Below are 17,225 nucleotides of genomic sequence, written 5' to 3'. Positions count from 1 at the left end.
GAGAAAAAATGGAGAAAAAAATGGAGAAAAAGTGGAGAAAAAGTGGAGAAAAAGTGGAGAAAAAAATGGAGAAAAAGTGGAGAAAAAGTGGAGAAAAAGTGGAGAAAAAATGGAGAAAAAGTGGAGAAAAAATGGAGAAAAAGATGGAGAAAAAGTGGAGAAAAAATGGAGAAAAAGTGGAGAAAAAGTGGAGAAAAAGTGGAGAAAAAATGTAGAAAAAGTGGAGAAAAAGTGGAGAAAAAAAAAGGAGAAAAAGTGGAGAAAAAGTGGAGAAAAAGTGGAAATAAACGTGGAGAAAAAATGGAGAACAAGTGGAGAAAAAGTGGAGAAAAAGTGGAGAAAAAAGTGGAGAAAAAGTGGGAAAAAAAATGGAGAAAAAGTGGAGAAAAAGTGGAGAAAAAAATGGAGAAAAAGTGGAGAAAAAGTGGAGAAAAAGTGGAGAAAAAGTGGAAAAGAAATGGAGAAAAAGTGGAGAAAAAGTGGAGAAAAAGTGGAGAAAAAGAGGAAAAAAAAATGGAGAAAAAGTGGAGAAAAAAGGAGAAAAAATGGAGAAAAAGTGGAGAAAAAGTGGAGAAAAAGTGGAGAAAAAATGTAGAAAAAGTGGAGAAAAAGTGGAGAAAAAGTGGAGAAAAAAATGGAGAAAAAGTGGAGAAAAAGTGGAGAAAAAGAGGAGAAAAAAATGGAGAAAAAGTGGAGAAAAAGTGGAGAAAAAATGGATAAAAAGTGGAGAAAAAATGGAGAAAAAAATGGAGAAAAAGTGGAGAAAAAGTGGAGAAAAAGTGGAGAAAAAAATGGAGAAAAAGTGGAGAAAAAGTGGAGAAAAAGTGGAGAAAAAAATGGAGAAAAAGTGGAGAAAAAATGGAGAAAAAGATGGAGAAAAAGTGGAGAAAAAATGGAGAAAAAGTGGAGAAAAAGTGGAGAAAAAAATGTAGAAAAAGTGGAGAAAAAGTGGAGAAAAAGTGGAGAAAAAATGGAGAAAAAAATGTAGAAAAAGTGGAGAAAAAATGTAGAAAAAGTGGAGAAAAAATGGAGAAAAAAATGTAGAAAAAGTGGAGAAAAAATGTAGAAAAAGTGGAGAAAAAGTGGAGAAAAAGTGGAAATAAAAGTGGAGAAAAAAATGGAGAAAAAGTGGCGAAAAAGTGGAGAAAAAGTGGAGAAAAAAGTGGAGAAAAAAGTGGAGAAAAAATGGAGAAAAAGTGGAGAAAAAATGGAGAAAAAGTGGAGAAAAAGTGGAGAAAAAATGGAGAAAAAGGGGAGAAAAGTGGAGAATAAATGGAGAAAAAAATGGAGAAAAAAATGGAGAAAAAAATGGAGAAAAAAATGGAGAAAAAGTGGAGAAAAAGGGGAGAAAAAATGGGGAAAAAGTGGAGAAAAAGTGGAGAAAAAATGGAGAAACAAATGGAGAAAAAGTGGAGAAAAAAATGGAGAAAAAGTGGAGAAAAAGTGGAGAAAAAGTGGAGAAAAAATGGAGAAAAAGTGGAGAAAAAAATGGAGAAAAAGTGGAGAAAAAGTGGAGAAAAAGGGGAGAAAAAGAGGAAAAAAAAATGGAGAAAAAGTGGAGAAAAAAGAAGAAAAAATGGAGAAAAAGTGGAGAAAAAATGGAGAAAAAAATAGAGAAAAAGTGGAGAAAAAGTGGAGAAAAAGTGGAGAAAAAAATGGAGAAAAAGTGGAGAAAAAGTGGAGAAAAAAGTAGAGGAAAAAATGGAGAAAAAGTGGTGAAAAAGTGGAGAAAAAATGGAGAAAAAGTGGAGAGAAAGTGGAGAAAAAATGGAGAAAAAAAATGGAGAATAAAATGGAGAAAAAAATGGAGAAAAAAATGGAGAAAAAGTGGAGAAAAAGTGGAGAAAAAATGGAGAAAAAGTGGAGAAAAAATGGAGAAAAAAATGGAGAAAAAGTGGAGAAAAAAATGGAGAAAAAGTGGAGAAAAAGTGGAGAAAAAGTGGAGAAAAAATGTAGAAAAAGTGGAGAAAAAGTGGAGAAAAAGTGGAGAAAAAAATGGAGAAAAAGTGGAGAAAAAGTGGAGAAAAAGAGGGGAAAAAAATGGAGAAAAAGTGGAGAAAAAATGGAGAAAAAAATGGAGAAAAAGTGGAGAAAAAGTGGAGAAAAAGTGGAGAAAAAAATGGAGAAAAAGTGGAGAAAAATTGGAGAAAAAATGGAGAAAAAAATGGAGAAAAAAATGGAGAAAAAAATGGAGAAAAAGTGGAGAAAAAGTGGAGACAAAAAGGAGAAAAAGTGGAGAAAAAGTGGAGAAAAAGTGGAGAAAAAATGGAGAAAAAAATGGAGAAAAAGTGGAGAAAAAGTGGAGAAAAAAATGGAGAAAAACTGGAGAAAAAAGTGGAGAAAAAATGGAGAAAAAGTGGAGAAAAAGTGGAGAAAAAATGGAGAAAAAGGGGAGAAAAGTGGAGAATAAATGGAGAAAAAAATGGAGAAAAAAATGGAGAAAAAAATGGAGAAAAAAATGGAGAAAAAGGGGAGAAAAAATGGGGAAAAAGTGGAGAAAAAGTGGAGAAAAAATGGAGAAACAAATGGAGAAAAAGTGGAGAAAAAAATGGAGAAAAAGTGGAGAAAAAGTGGAGAAAAAGTGGAGAAAAAATGGAGAAAAAGTGGAGAAAAAAATGGAGAAAAAGTGGAGAAAAAGTGGAGAAAAAGGGGAGAAAAAGAGGAAAAAAAAATGGAGAAAAAGTGGAGAAAAAAGGAGAAAAAATGGAGAAAAAGTGGAGAAAAAATGGAGAAAAAATAGAGAAAAAGTGGAGAAAAAGTGGAGAAAAAGTGGAGAAAAAAATGGAGAAAAAGTGGAGAAAAAGTGGAGAAAAAAGTAGAGGAAAAAATGGAGAAAAAGTGGAGAAAAAGTGGAGAAAAAATGGAGAAAAAGTGGAGAGAAAGTGGAGAAAAAATGGAGAAAAAAAATGGAGAATAAAATGGAGAAAAAAATGGAGAAAAAAATGGAGAAAAAGTGGAGAAAAAGTGGAGAAAAAATGGAGAAAAAGTGGAGAAAAAATGGAGAAAAAGTGGAGAAAAAAATGGAGAAAAAGTGGAGAAAAAGTGGAGAAAAAGTGGAGAAAAAATGTAGAAAAAGTGGAGAAAAAGTGGAGAAAAAGTGGAGAAAAAAATGGAGAAAAAGTGGAGAAAAAGTGGAGAAAAAGAGGGGAAAAAAATGGAGAAAAAGTGGAGAAAAAATGGAGAAAAAAATGGAGAAAAAGTGGAGAAAAAGTGGAGAAAAAGTGGAGAAAAAAATGGAGAAAAAGTGGAGAAAAAGTGGAGAAAAAGTGGAGAAAAAATGGAGAAAAAGTGGAGAAAAAATGGAGAAAAAGATGGAGAAAAAGTGGAGAAAAAATGGAGAAAAAGTGGAGAAAAAGTGGAGAAAAAGTGGAGAAAAAATGTAGAAAAAGTGGAGAAAAAGTGGAGAAAAAAAAAGGAGAAAAAGTGGAGAAAAAGTGGAGAAAAAGTGGAAATAAACGTGGAGAAAAAATGGAGAACAAGTGGAGAAAAAGTGGAGAAAAAGTGGAGAAAAAAGTGGAGAAAAAGTGGGAAAAAAAATGGAGAAAAAGTGGAGAAAAAGTGGAGAAAAAAATGGAGAAAAAGTGGAGAAAAAGTGGAGAAAAAGTGGAGAAAAAGTGGAAAAGAAATGGAGAAAAAGTGGAGAAAAAGTGGAGAAAAAGTGGAGAAAAAGAGGAAAAAAAATGGAGAAAAAGTGGAGAAAAAAGGAGAAAAAATGGAGAAAAAGTGGAGAAAAAGTGGAGAAAAAGTGGAGAAAAAATGTAGAAAAAGTGGAGAAAAAGTGGAGAAAAAGTGGAGAAAAAAATGGAGAAAAAGTGGAGAAAAAGTGGAGAAAAAGAGGAGAAAAAAATGGAGAAAAAGTGGAGAAAAAGTGGAGAAAAAATGGATAAAAAGTGGAGAAAAAATGGAGAAAAAAATGGAGAAAAAGTGGAGAAAAAGTGGAGAAAAAGTGGAGAAAAAAATGGAGAAAAAGTGGAGAAAAAGTGGAGAAAAAGTGGAGAAAAAAATGGAGAAAAAGTGGAGAAAAAATGGAGAAAAAGATGGAGAAAAAGTGGAGAAAAAATGGAGAAAAAGTGGAGAAAAAGTGGAGAAAAAAATGTAGAAAAAGTGGAGAAAAAGTGGAGAAAAAGTGGAGAAAAAATGGAGAAAAAAATGTAGAAAAAGTGGAGAAAAAATGTAGAAAAAGTGGAGAAAAAGTGGAGAAAAAGTGGAAATAAAAGTGGAGAAAAAAATGGAGAAAAAGTGGAGAAAAAGTGGAGAAAAAGTGGAGAAAAAGTGGAGAAAAAAGTGGAGAAAAAAATGGAGAAAAAGTGGCGAAAAAGTGGAGAAAAAGTGGAGAAAAAAGTGGAGAAAAAAGTGGAGAAAAAATGGAGAAAAAGTGGAGAAAAAATGGAGAAAAAGTGGAGAAAAAGTGGAGAAAAAATGGAGAAAAAGGGGAGAAAAGTGGAGAATAAATGGAGAAAAAAATGGAGAAAAAAATGGAGAAAAAAATGGAGAAAAAAATGGAGAAAAAGTGGAGAAAAAGGGGAGAAAAAATGGGGAAAAAGTGGAGAAAAAGTGGAGAAAAAATGGAGAAACAAATGGAGAAAAAGTGGAGAAAAAAATGGAGAAAAAGTGGAGAAAAAGTGGAGAAAAAGTGGAGAAAAAATGGAGAAAAAGTGGAGAAAAAAATGGAGAAAAAGTGGAGAAAAAGTGGAGAAAAAGGGGAGAAAAAGAGGAAAAAAAAATGGAGAAAAAGTGGAGAAAAAAGAAGAAAAAATGGAGAAAAAGTGGAGAAAAAATGGAGAAAAAAATAGAGAAAAAGTGGAGAAAAAGTGGAGAAAAAGTGGAGAAAAAAATGGAGAAAAAGTGGAGAAAAAGTGGAGAAAAAAGTAGAGGAAAAAATGGAGAAAAAGTGGTGAAAAAGTGGAGAAAAAATGGAGAAAAAGTGGAGAGAAAGTGGAGAAAAAATGGAGAAAAAAAATGGAGAATAAAATGGAGAAAAAAATGGAGAAAAAAATGGAGAAAAAGTGGAGAAAAAGTGGAGAAAAAATGGAGAAAAAGTGGAGAAAAAATGGAGAAAAAAATGGAGAAAAAGTGGAGAAAAAAATGGAGAAAAAGTGGAGAAAAAGTGGAGAAAAAGTGGAGAAAAAATGTAGAAAAAGTGGAGAAAAAGTGGAGAAAAAGTGGAGAAAAAAATGGAGAAAAAGTGGAGAAAAAGTGGAGAAAAAGAGGGGAAAAAAATGGAGAAAAAGTGGAGAAAAAATGGAGAAAAAAATGGAGAAAAAGTGGAGAAAAAGTGGAGAAAAAGTGGAGAAAAAAATGGAGAAAAAGTGGAGAAAAAGTGGAGAAAAAGTGGAGAAAAAATGGAGAAAAAGTGGAGAAAAAATGGAGAAAAAGATGGAGAAAAAGTGGAGAAAAAATGGAGAAAAAGTGGAGAAAAAGTGGAGAAAAAGTGGAGAAAAAATGTAGAAAAAGTGGAGAAAAAGTGGAGAAAAAGTGGAGAAAAAAAAAAGGAGAAAAAGTGGAGAAAAAGTGGAGAAAAAGTGGAAATAAAAGTGGAGAAAAAAATGGAGAAAAAGTGGAGAAAAAGTGGAGAAAAAGTGGAGAAAAAAGTGGAGAAAAAATGGAGAACAAGTGGAGAAAAAGTGGAGAAAAAGTGGAGAAAAAAGTGGAGAAAAAGTGGGAAAAAAAATGGAGAAAAAGTGGAGAAAAAGTGGAGAAAAAAATGGAGAAAAAGTGGAGAAAAAGTGGAGAAAAAGTGGAGAAAAAGTGGAAAAAAAATGGAGAAAAAGTGGAGAAAAAGTGGAGAAAAAGTGGAGAAAAAGAGGAAAAAAAAATGGAGAAAAAGTGGAGAAAAAAGGAGAAAAAATGGAGAAAAAATGGAGAAAAAGTGGAGAAAAAGTGGAGAAAAAATGTAGAAAAAGTGGAGAAAAAGTGGAGAAAAAAATGGAGAAAAAGTGGAGAAAAAGTGGAGAAAAAGAGGAGAAAAAAATGGAGAAAAAGTGGAGAAAAAGTGGAGAAAAAATGGATAAAAAGTGGAGAAAAAATGGAGAAAAAATGGAGAAAAAGTGGAGAAAAAGTGGAGAAAAAGTGGAGAAAAAAATGGAGAAAAAGTGGAGAAAAAGTGGAGAAAAAGTGGAGAAAAAAATGGAGAAAAAGTGGAGAAAAAATGGAGAAAAAGATGGAGAAAAAGTGGAGAAAAAATGGAGAAAAAGTGGAGAAAAAGTGGAGAAAAAAATGTAGAAAAAGTGGAGAAAAAGTGGAGAAAAAGTGGAGAAAAAATGGAGAAAAAAATGTAGAAAAAGTGGAGAAAAAATGTAGAAAAAGTGGAGAAAAAGTGGAGAAAAAGTGGAAATAAAAGTGGAGAAAAAAATGGAGAAAAAGTGGAGAAAAAGTGGAGAAAAAGTGGAGAAAAAGTGGAGAAAAAAGTGGAGAAAAAAATGGAGAAAAAGTGGCGAAAAAGTGGAGAAAAAGTGGAGAAAAAAGTGGAGAAAAAAGTGGAGAAAAAATGGAGAAAAAGTGGAGAAAAAATGGAGAAAAAGTGGAGAAAAAGTGGAGAAAAAATGGAGAAAAAAATGGAGAAAAAAATGGAGAAAAAAATGGAGAAAAAAATGGAGAAAAAGTGGAGAAAAAGTGGAGAAAAAATGGAGAAAAAAATGGAGAAAAAGTGGAGAAAAAGTGGAGAAAAAAATGGAGAAAAAGTGGAGAAAAAGTGGAGAAAAAGTGGAGAAAAAAGTGGAGAAAAAATGGAGAAAAAGTGGAGAAAAAGTGGAGAAAAAGTGGAGACAAAAATGGAGAAAAAGTGGAGAAAAAGTGGAGAAAAAATGGAGAAAAAGTGGAGAAAAAATGGAGAAAAAAATGGAGAAAAAGTGGAGAAGAAGTGGAGAAAAAGTGGAGAAAAAATGGAGAAAAAGTGGAGAAAAAGTGGAGAAAAAAAATGGAGAAAAAGTGGAGAAAAAGTGGAGAAAAAGTGGAGAAAAAATGGAGAAAAAAATGGAGAAAAAAATGGAGAAAAAGTGGAGAAAAAGTGGAGAAAAAATGGAGAAAAAGTGGAGAAAAAGTGGAGAAAAAGAGAAGAAAAAAATGGAGAAAAAGTGGAGAAAAAGTGGAGAAAAAATGGAGAAAAAGTGGAGAAAAAATGGAGAAAAAATGGAGAAAAAGTGGAGTAAAAGTGGAGAAAAAATGGAGAAAAAAATGGAGAAAAAAAAATGGAGAAAAAAATGGAGAAAAAAATGGAGAAAAAGTGGAGAAAAAGTGGAGAAAAAATGGAGAAAAAGTTGAGAAAAAGTGGAGAAAAAGTGGAGAAAAAATGTAGAAAAAAATGGAGAAAAAGTGGAGAAAAAATGGAGAAAAAGTGGAGAAAAAGTGGAGAAAAAGTGGAGAAAAAATGTAGAAAAAGTGGAGAAAAAGTGGAGAAAAAATGGAGAAAAAAATGTAGAAAAAGTGGAGAAAAAATGTAGAAAAAGTGGAGAAAAAAATGGAGAAAAAGTGGAGAAAAAGTGGAGAAAAAGGGGAGAAAAAGTGGGAAAAAAAGTGGAGAAAAAAGTGGAGAAAAAGTGGAGAAAAAGTGGAGAAAAAATGGAGAAAAAGTGGAGAAAAAATGGAGAAAAAGTGGAGAAAAAGTGGAGAAAAAATGTAGAAAAAGTGGAGAAAAAGTGGAGAAAAAGTGGAGAAAAAATGGAGAAAAAAATGTAGAAAAAGTGGAGAAAAAATGTAGAAAAAGTGGAGAAAAAAATGGAGAAAAAGTGGAGAAAAAATTGAGAAAAAATGGAGAAAAAGTGGAGTAAAAGTGGAGAAAAAGTGGAGAAAAAAATGGAGAAAAAGTGGTGAAAAAGTGGAGAAAAAGTGGAGAAAAAAGTGGAGAAAAAAGTGGAGAAAAAATGGAGAAAAAGTGGAGAAAAAGTGGAGAAAAAATGGAGAAAAAGTGGAGAAAAAGAGGAGAAAAAATGGAGAAAAAAATGGAGAAAAAAAATGGAGAAAAAATGGAGAAAAAAATGGAGAAAAAGTGGAGAAAAAGTGGAGAAAAAATTGAGAAAAAGTGGAGAAAAAGTGGAGAAAAAGTGGAGAAAAAATGGAGAAAAAAATGGAGAAAAAGTGGAGAAAAAATGGAGAAAAAGTGGAGAAAAAGTGGAGAAAAAGTGGAGAAAAAATGTAGAAAAAGTGGAGAAAAAGTGGAGAAAAAGTGGAGAAAAAATGGAGAAAAAAATGTAGAAAAAGTGGAGAAAAAATGTAGAAAAAGTGGAGAAAAAAATGGAGAAAAAGTGGAGAAAAAGTGGAGAAAAAGTGGAGAAAAAAATGGAGAAAAAGTGGAGAAAAAGTGTAGAAAAAGTGTAGAAAAAATGGAGAAAAAAATGGAGAAAAAGTGGAGAAAAAGTGGAGAAAAAAATGGAGAAAAAGTGGAGAAAAAGTAGAGAAAAAGTGGAGAAAAAAATGGAGAAAAAATGGAGAAAAAGTGGAGAAAAAGTGGAGAAAAAGTGGAGAAAAAAATGGAGAAAAAGTGGAGAAAAAGTGGAGAAAAAATGGAGAAAAAGTGGAGAAAAAGTGGAAAAAAAATGGAGAAAAAGTGGAGAAAAAGTGGAGAAAAAGTGGAGAAAAAGAGGAAAAAAAATGGAGAAAAAGTGGAGAAAAAAGGAGAAAAAATGGAGAAAAAGTGGAGAAAAAGTGGAGAAAAAGTGGAGAAAAAATGTAGAAAAAGTGGAGAAAAAGTGGAGAAAAAGTGGAGAAAAAGTGGAGAAAAAGTGGAGAAAAAGAGGAGAAAAAAATGGAGAAAAAGTGGAGAAAAAGTGGAGAAAAAATGGATAAAAAGTGGAGAAAAAATGGAGAAAAAATGGAGAAAAAGTGGAGAAAAAGTGGAGAAAAAGTGGAGAAAAAAATGGAGAAAAAGTGGAGAAAAAGTGGAGAAAAAATGGAGAAAAAGTGGAGAAAAAGTGGAGAAAAAGTGGAGAAAAAATGGAGAAAAAAATGGAGAAAAAGTGGAGAAAAAATGGAGAAAAAGTGGAGAAAAAGTGGAGAAAAAGTGGAGAAAAAATGTAGAAAAAGTGGAGAAAAAGTGGAGAAAAAATGGAGAAAAAAATGTAGAAAAAGTGGAGAAAAAATGTAGAAAAAGTGGAGAAAAAAATGGAGAAAAAGTGGAGAAAAAGTGGAGAAAAAGGGGAGAAAAAGTGGGAAAAAAAGTGGAGAAATAAATTGAGAAAAAATGGAGAAAAAGTGGAGAAAAAGTGGAGAAAAAGTGGAGAAAAAAGTGGAGAAAAAGTGGAGAAAAAGTGGAGAAAAAATGGAGAAAAAGTGGAGAAAAAATGGAGAAAAAGTGGAGAAAAAGTGGAGAAAAAGTGGAGAAAAAATGTAGAAAAAGTGGAGAAAAAGTGGAGAAAAAGTGGAGAAAAAATGGAGAAAAAAATGTAGAAAAAGTGGAGAAAAAATTGAGAAAAAATGGAGAAAAAGTGGAGTAAAAGTGGAGAAAAAGTGGAGAAAAAAATGGAGAAAAAGTGGTGAAAAAGTGGAGAAAAAAGTGGAGAAAAAAGTGGAGAAAAAATGGAGAAAAAGTGGAGAAAAAGTGGAGAAAAAATGGAGAAAAAGTGGAGAAAAAGTGGAGAAAAAATGGAGAAAAAAATGGAGAAAAAAAATGGAGAAAAAAATGGAGAAAAAAATGGAGAAAAAGTGGAGAAAAAGTGGAGAAAAAATGGAGAAAAAGTGGAGAAAAAGTGGAGAAAAAGTGGAGAAAAAATGGAGAAAAAAATGGAGAAAAAGTGGAGAAAAAATAGAGAAAAAGTGGAGAAAAAGTGGAGAAAAAGTGGAGAAAAAATGTAGAAAAAGTGGAGAAAAAGTGGAGAAAAAGTGGAGAAAAAATGTAGAAAAAAATGTAGAAAAAGTGGAGGAAAAAATGTAGAAAAAGTGGAGAAAAAAATGGAGAAAAAGTGGAGAAAAAGTGGAGAAAAAGTGGAGAAAAAAATGGAGAAAAAGGGGAGAAAAAGTGGAGAAAAAGTGGAGAAAAAATGGAGAAAAAGTGGAGAAAAAGTGGAGAAAAAAATGGAGAAAAAGTGGAGAAAAAGTGGAGAAAAAGTGGAGAAAAAAGTGGAGAAAAAATGGAGAAAAAGTGGAGAAAAAGTGGAGAAAAAGTGGAGAATAAAATGGAGAAAAAGTGGAGAAAAAGTGGAGAAAAAATGGAGAAAAAGTGGAGAAAAAATGGAGAAAAAATGGAGAAAAAGTGGAGAAAAAGTGGAGAAAAAGTGGAGAAAAAAATGGAGAAAAAGTGGTGAAAAAGTGGAGAAAAAGTGGAGAAAAAAGTGGAGAAAAAATGGAGAAAAAGTGGAGAAAAAGTGGAGAAAAAATGGAGAAAAAGTGGAGAAAAAGTGGAGAAAAAATGGAGAAAAAAATGGAGAAAAAAAATGGAGAAAAAAATGGAGAAAAAAATGGAGAAAAAGTGGAGAAAAAGTGGAGAAAAAATGGAGAAAAAGTGGAGAAAAAGTGGAGAAAAAGTGGAGAAAAAATGGAGAAAAAAATGGAGAAAAAGTGGAGAAAAAACTGGAGAAAAAGTGGAGAAAAAGTGGAGAAAAAGTGGAGAAAAATGTAAAAAAAGTGGAGAAAAAGTGGAGAAAAAGTGGAGAAAAAATGGAGAAAAAAATGTAGAAAAAGTGGAGAAAAAATGTAGAAAAAGTGGAGAAAAAAATGGAGAAAAAGTGGAGAAAAAGTGGAGAAAAAGGGGAGAAAAAGTGGGAAAAAAAGTGTAGAAAAAAATTGAGAAAAAATGGAGAAAAAGTGGAGAAAAAGTGGAGAAAAAAGTGGAGAAAAAGTGGAGAAAAAGTGGAGAAAAAAATGGAGAAAAAGTGGAGAAAAAGTGGAGAAAAAAAGGAGAAAAAATGGAGAAAAAAATGGAGAAAAAGTGGAGAAAAAGTGGAGAAAAAGTGGAGAAAAAAAAGAAGAAAAAGTGGAGAAAAAGTGGAGAAAAAGTGGAGAAAAAGTGGAAAAAAAGTGGAGAAAAAATGGAGAAAAAGTGGAGAAAAAGTGGAGAAAAAATGTAGAAAAAGTGGAGAAAAAGTGGAGAAAAAGTGGAGAAAAAATGTAGAAAAAGTGGAGAAAAAGTGGAGAAAAATTGGAGAAAAAAATGTAGAAAAAGTGGAGAAAAAATGTAGAAAAAGTGGAGAAAAAAATGGAGAAAAAGTGGAGAAAAAGTGGAGAAAAAGTGGAAAAAAAGTGGAGAAAAAAATGGAGAAAAAGTGGAGAAAAAGTGGAGAAAAAGTGGAGAAAAAAGTGGAGAAAAAGTGGAGAAAAAGTGGAGAAAAAGTGGAGAAAAAAATGGAGAAAAAGTGGAGAAAAAGTGGAGAAAAAGTGGAGAAAAAATGGAGAAAAAAATGGAGAAAAAGTGGAGAAAAAGTGGAGAAAAAAATGGAGAAAAAGTGGAGAAAAAGTGGAGAAAAAGTGGAGAAAAAAGTGGAGAAAAAATGGAGAAAAAGTGGAGAAAAAGTGGAGAAAAAGTGGAGAAAAAAATGGAGAAAAAGTGGAGAAAAAGTGGAGAAAAAATGGAGAAAAAGTGGAGAAAAAATGGAGAAAAAAATGGAGAAAAAGTGGAGAAGAAGTGGAGAAAAAGTGGAGAAAAAATGGAGAAAAAGTGGAGAAAAAGTGGAGAAAAAAAATGGAGAAAAAGTGGAGAAAAAGAGGAGAAAAAGTGGAGAAAAAGTGGAGAAAAAAGTGGAGAAAAAGTGGAGAAAAAGTGGAGAAAAAGTGGAGAAAACGTGGAGAAAAAATGGAGAAAAAAATGGAGAAAAAGTGGAGAAAAAATGGAGAAAAAAATGGAGAAAAAGTGGAGAAAAAGTGGAGAAAAAGTGGAGAAAAAGTGGAGAAAAAAATGGAGAAAAAGTGGAGAAAAAGTGGAGAAAAAGTGGAGAAAAAAGTGGAGAAAAAATGGAGAAAAAGTGGAGAAAAAGTGGAGAAAAAGTGGAGAAAAAGTGGAGAAAAAAATGGAGAAAAAGTGGAGAAAAAGTGGAGAAAAAAATGGAGAAAAAGTGGAGAAAAAATGGAGAAAAAAATGGAGAAAAAGTGGAGAAGAAGTGGAGAAAAAGTGGAGAAAAAATGGAGAAAAAGTGGAGAAAAAGTGGAGAAAAAAATGGAGAAAAAGTGGAGAAAAAGAGGAGAAAAAGTGGAGAAAAAGTGGAGAAAAAAGTGGAGAAAAAGTGGAGAAAAAGTGGAGAAAAAGTGGAGAAAAAGTGGAGAAAAAAGTGGAGAAAAAAGTGGAGAAAAAAGTGGAGAAAAAGTGGAGAAAAAGAGGAGAAAAAAATGGAGAAAAAGTGGAGAAAAAGTGGAGAAAAAATGGAGAAAAAGTGGAGAAAAAGTGGAGAAAAAGTGGAGAAAAAAGTGGAGAAAAAATGGAGAAAAAGTGGAGAAAAATTGGAGAAAAAATGGAGAAAAAGTGGAGAAAAAGTGGAGAAAAAGTGGAGAAAAAATGTAGAAAAAGTGGAGAAAAAGTGGAGAAAAAGTGGAGAAAAAATGGAGAAAAAAATGTAGAAAAAGTGGAGAAAAAATGTAGAAAAAGTGGAGAAAAAAATGGAGAAAAAGTGGAGAAAAAGTGGAGAAAAAGTGTAGAAAAAATGGAAAAAAAGTGGAGAAAAAAATGGAGAAAAAGTGGAGAAAAAGTGGAGAAAAAGTGGAGAAAAAGTGGAGAAAAAAATGGAGAAAAAGTGGAGAAAAAGTGGAGAAAAAGTGGAGAAAAAAGTGGAGAAAAAATGGAGAAAAAGTGGAGAAAAAGTGGAGAAAAAGTGGAGAAAAAGTGGAGAAAAAAATGGAGAAAAAGTGGAGAAAAAGTGGAGAAAAAAATGGAGAAAAAGTGGAGAAAAAATGGAGAAAAAAATGGAGAAAAAGTGGAGAAGAAGTGGAGAAAAAGTGGAGAAAAAATGGAGAAAAAGTGGAGAAAAAGTGGAGAAAAAAATGGAGAAAAAGTGGAGAAAAAGAGGAGAAAAAGTGGAGAAAAAGTGGAGAAAAAAGTGGAGAAAAAGTGGAGAAAAAGTGGAGAAAAAGTGGAGAAAAAGTGGAGAAAAAAGTGGAGAAAAAAGTGGAGAAAAAAGTGGAGAAAAAGTGGAGAAAAAGAGGAGAAAAAAATGGAGAAAAAGTGGAGAAAAAGTGGAGAAAAAATGGAGAAAAAGTGGAGAAAAAGTGGAGAAAAAATGGAGAAAAAAATGGAGAAAAAGTGGAGAAAAAGTGGAGAAAAAGTGGAGAAAAAAATGGAGAAAAAGTGGAGAAAAAGTGGAGAAAAAAGTGGAGAAAAAATGGAGAAAAAGTGGAGAAAAAATGGAGAAAAAAATGGAGAAAAAGTGGAGAAAAAGTGGAGAAAAAGTGGAGAAAAAAATGGAGAAAAAGTGGAGAAAAAGTGGAGAAAAAGTGGAGAAAAAAGTGGAGAAAAAAGTGGAGAAAAAATGGAGAAAAAGTGGAGAAAAAATGGAGAAAAAGTGGAGAAAAAGTGGAGAAAAAATGGAGAAAAAAATGGAGAAAAAAATGGAGAAGAAAATGGAGAAAAAGTGGAGAAAAAGTGGAGAAAAAATGGAGAAAAAGTGTAGAAAAAGTGGAGAAAAAGTGGAGAAAAAATGGAGAAAAAAAATGGAGAAAAAGTGGAGAAAAAATGGAGAAAAAGTGGAGAAAAAGTGGAGAAAAAATGTAGAAAAAGTGGAGAAAAAGTGGAGCACCCTTTGGTGCCTTTCATGTGGCACTAAGGGGTTCTTAGCTTTGTATTTAGCCAAAAAAATGAAAAAAAAAATGGCGTAGGGTTCCCCCTAGTTTTGTAGCCAGCTAGGGTAAAGCAGACGGCTGCAGCCTGCAGACCACAGCTGGCAACCTCACCTTGGCTGGTAATCCAAAACTGAGGGCACCCCACGCTGTTATTTTAAATTAAATAAATAATTAAAAAAAAAAACACATAGGGGTCCCCCAAAATTGGATCACCAGCCAAGGTAAAGCAGACAGCTGGGGCCTGATATTCTCAGACTAGGGAGGTCCATGGTTATTGGACTCTCCCCAGCCTAAAAATAGCAGGCCGCAGCCGCCCCAGAAGTGGCGCATCCATTAGATGCACCAATCCTGGTGCTTCGCCCTAGCTCATCCCGCGCCCTGGTGCGGTGGCAAACGGGGTAATATATGGGGTTAATACCAGATGTGTAATGTCACCTGGCATCAAGCCCTGGGGTTGGTGAGGTCAGGCGTCTATCAGATACCCGACATCACCAACCCAGTCAGTAATAAAAAAAATAGACGACAAACACATTTTTATTTGAAAAAACACTCCCCAAAACATTCCCTCTTTAACCAATTTATTAGAATGAAAAACAAATCCAGGTCTGCTGTAATCCAAGGGGTTGCCATGACGATCTACACTGTCCCAGTCAATGAAGAGCAGGATGTTCCCCATTGGCTGGGAGAGCAGTGCAGTGACCTGAGCTAATATCAATGGGTCAGCCCAGGTCACTGCAGGGCATGACAAGTGCTGCTGTCAGCGAGGTACATTACCTGCGCTGATCTCCAGCACACTGACAGCCCCTGTCACTGAGTTCAATGACCGGCGCCTTCACACCAAGTATCGCGAGAGGCCCGTGACGTCACCGCTAGTCAGTCTCGGGTCGGAAGCGAGAGAAGGTGATGTGACAAGCGGCGGCCATGGAGGACAGTGACAGCGCTGAGGTCGGGATGGCGGGACTTCATCACCGCAGGTAAGCCGAGCGGGACCGTGTGTGTGTGTGTGTGTGTGTGTGTACGTGTGTACAATACATGCCGCGGGCAGGAGGGGGCGGAGCGAGCTGAGCGGGGAAGTGTGGGCTTCCTGCACGTAACTAGGATAAACATCGGGTTACTAACCAAAGCGCTTTGGTTGGATACCCGATGTTTATCTTGGTTACCAGCTTCTGGCAGGCTGCCAGCGATGGCTCCTGCACACTGTAGCTGTAAAAAGCCCTGCTTTTTGCTGCTAGAACCGTTCTCAAACGTATCTAGAACTATCGAGCTTTTGCAAAAAGCTCGAGTTCTAGTTCGATCTCGAACAGCCCAAAAATCACTCGAGCCTAGAACTGGAGAACCTCGAACCTAGAACCGCGCTCAACTCTATTTGTGACACACAGCCGGCATCATTAACGATATTGCAGTGTGTGACACTTATGAGCGACATTAAATGATCGCAAAAGCGGTCAAAATCGTTTGCCGCGGAGAGGTCGTCCTAAAACAAAAAATAGTTTTCAGGAAAGTAGCGATTTTGTTCGTTGTTCCTGCGGCAGCAGACATCGCTATGTGTGACACCGCAGGAGCGATGAACATCTCCCTACCTGCCTCCACCGGCAATGCGGAAGGAAGGAGGTGGGCGGGATGTTACGTCCTGCTCATCTCCACCCCTCTGCTTCTATTGGCCGGCCGCTTATTGACGTTGCGGTGATGTCGCACGAACCGCCCCCTTGAGGGAGGGATTGTTTGGCGGTCACAGCGACGTCGCCGACCATGTATGTGCGTTTGACGCTGCCGTAGCGATAATGTTCGGTACGGCAGCGATCACTAGATATCGCACACACGACGGGAGCGGGTGCTATCGCGCTCGACTTCGCTAGCAGATGCTAATGATGTTGCAGCGTGTAAACCCCGCGTAAGGGATTTTCAATTAAAGTGAATTAGGAATGCGGTTAGAATAATAAGATAAATACTTAGATATTTAGTATGAAATTCACTTAGTTTTGGACAACTCTTTTAAGAAATAAGGTCATGAGATAAGTAAAAACATACAATGATAATTCGGGGCAAAAGCCAAAAACCTTTGTTTTATATACATACATATCTTGTGGCAAGGCTCTTTGAAAAGTTGATATTAACTTAAAATATAGGGAGGCTGCTTTCAATATGGGTCATTAGAGGGTGTACTTCTTTCCTCCTGGAGGGCTCCCCAGTAACATTGTGTGTGCTGCCTCAGGAACATTGAACAACCGGACATTCGATTTTTAGAAAATGAGCGACGTGTCAATGATGAACGAGAAGGTGAGTATTTCTGCTCGTTCATAGCTGTCACACGCTACAATATATCAGATGATGCCGGATGTGCGTCACTTACGACGTGACCCCACTGACATCTCGTTAGATATATCGTAGCGTGTAAAGCCCGCTTTATTCTCACTTAGGTCTTATTTTGGGGAAGCACAATTGGGGGTAAGATTACATCTCCAAAAAAGCAGACCCCACCCATTCCCAGGAGACTCATTCTTACGGGACCCAGACGTTTGTGTGGCTCCCAGGTCCTCCTGCGATCTTCAGCGGACGCTTCCTGGAAGTATGCTCCACACGGTCCCCCGTGCTTCTATCCGAGACACTCACATATATCGCGGGCAGAGGAGGGGACGCCGCGCTCTCCCACTGCTCGGGGTCCGGCTGCCACTGCTGCCGCGGCCGCTGCTGCTCGGTGGCTCGAGCGATGGGCTGGATCCCGGGGACTCGAGCGGCGCTCCTCGCCCGTGAGTGAAAAGGGGATTGGTTTTTGGGGAATTATTGTCCGTGATGCCACCCACGGTTGTGGTGATTGTGTGGACACCACTGCTGCTCGGTATGGGGATCCCGGGAGTGGTGGTATGGAGCAGCTAGATGTTGGCCCTCCCCTCCGTGGGTAGGGGGGTTGGTGGTCCCGGGGTCCGATGATGGGGAGTTAGAATGGTTGACAGGCGGGTTATGGGGCCTGTTGGGGTGCAGGGATGCAGGGGCAGCGCTGTGCCGCACGGCACGGAGGTACTCACTCAGCCCAAGGATGATGAAACAGTTCACGGTAAACAAGCGGCTGGTTGGACGGGTCCCTCGGACGGCTGCGGTGTTGATGTTCCCTGCAAGTTAGCGGTGACTGTCTCTTCCCTGCACCTAAATACGGTTGTTGGTAGCGATGGATTCCCACCGGTAACCCGCTCCCCAGCTTGGATATGAGCCGGAGGAGCCCCTCTCTTTTGCCCGCAGGCGCTGGCCCTGGGAAACTGGTGCCTTGGCGGTGGCGGTGTCTCCCCAATATGGTTGGACGGTTGCCTTCAATCGGGACTTTGGCTGTTGGGAGACCCGGAGGTCCCCTTCACTGACGGATTTGGCAAATTGTACGGCGACTTCAAGCCTTGCTGGGATCCGAAAGGCCCCTGCCAATGGTGCTGGCTTCTCTTTGCGTACCGGTCCGGTACCGCCGGGCCACCACCCGTCCACGGTCCTTACGGTAGACTCCAATAGGCCACTCCTGCAGACGGTCACCGCCGTCTGCCAACCTTGCT

The sequence above is a fragment of the Anomaloglossus baeobatrachus genome, chromosome 11 (assembly GCF_048569485.1).
Source record: "Anomaloglossus baeobatrachus isolate aAnoBae1 chromosome 11, aAnoBae1.hap1, whole genome shotgun sequence".
NCBI lineage: Eukaryota > Metazoa > Chordata > Amphibia > Anura > Aromobatidae > Anomaloglossus > Anomaloglossus baeobatrachus.
Note: the sequence above shows the minus strand (reverse complement) of the source record.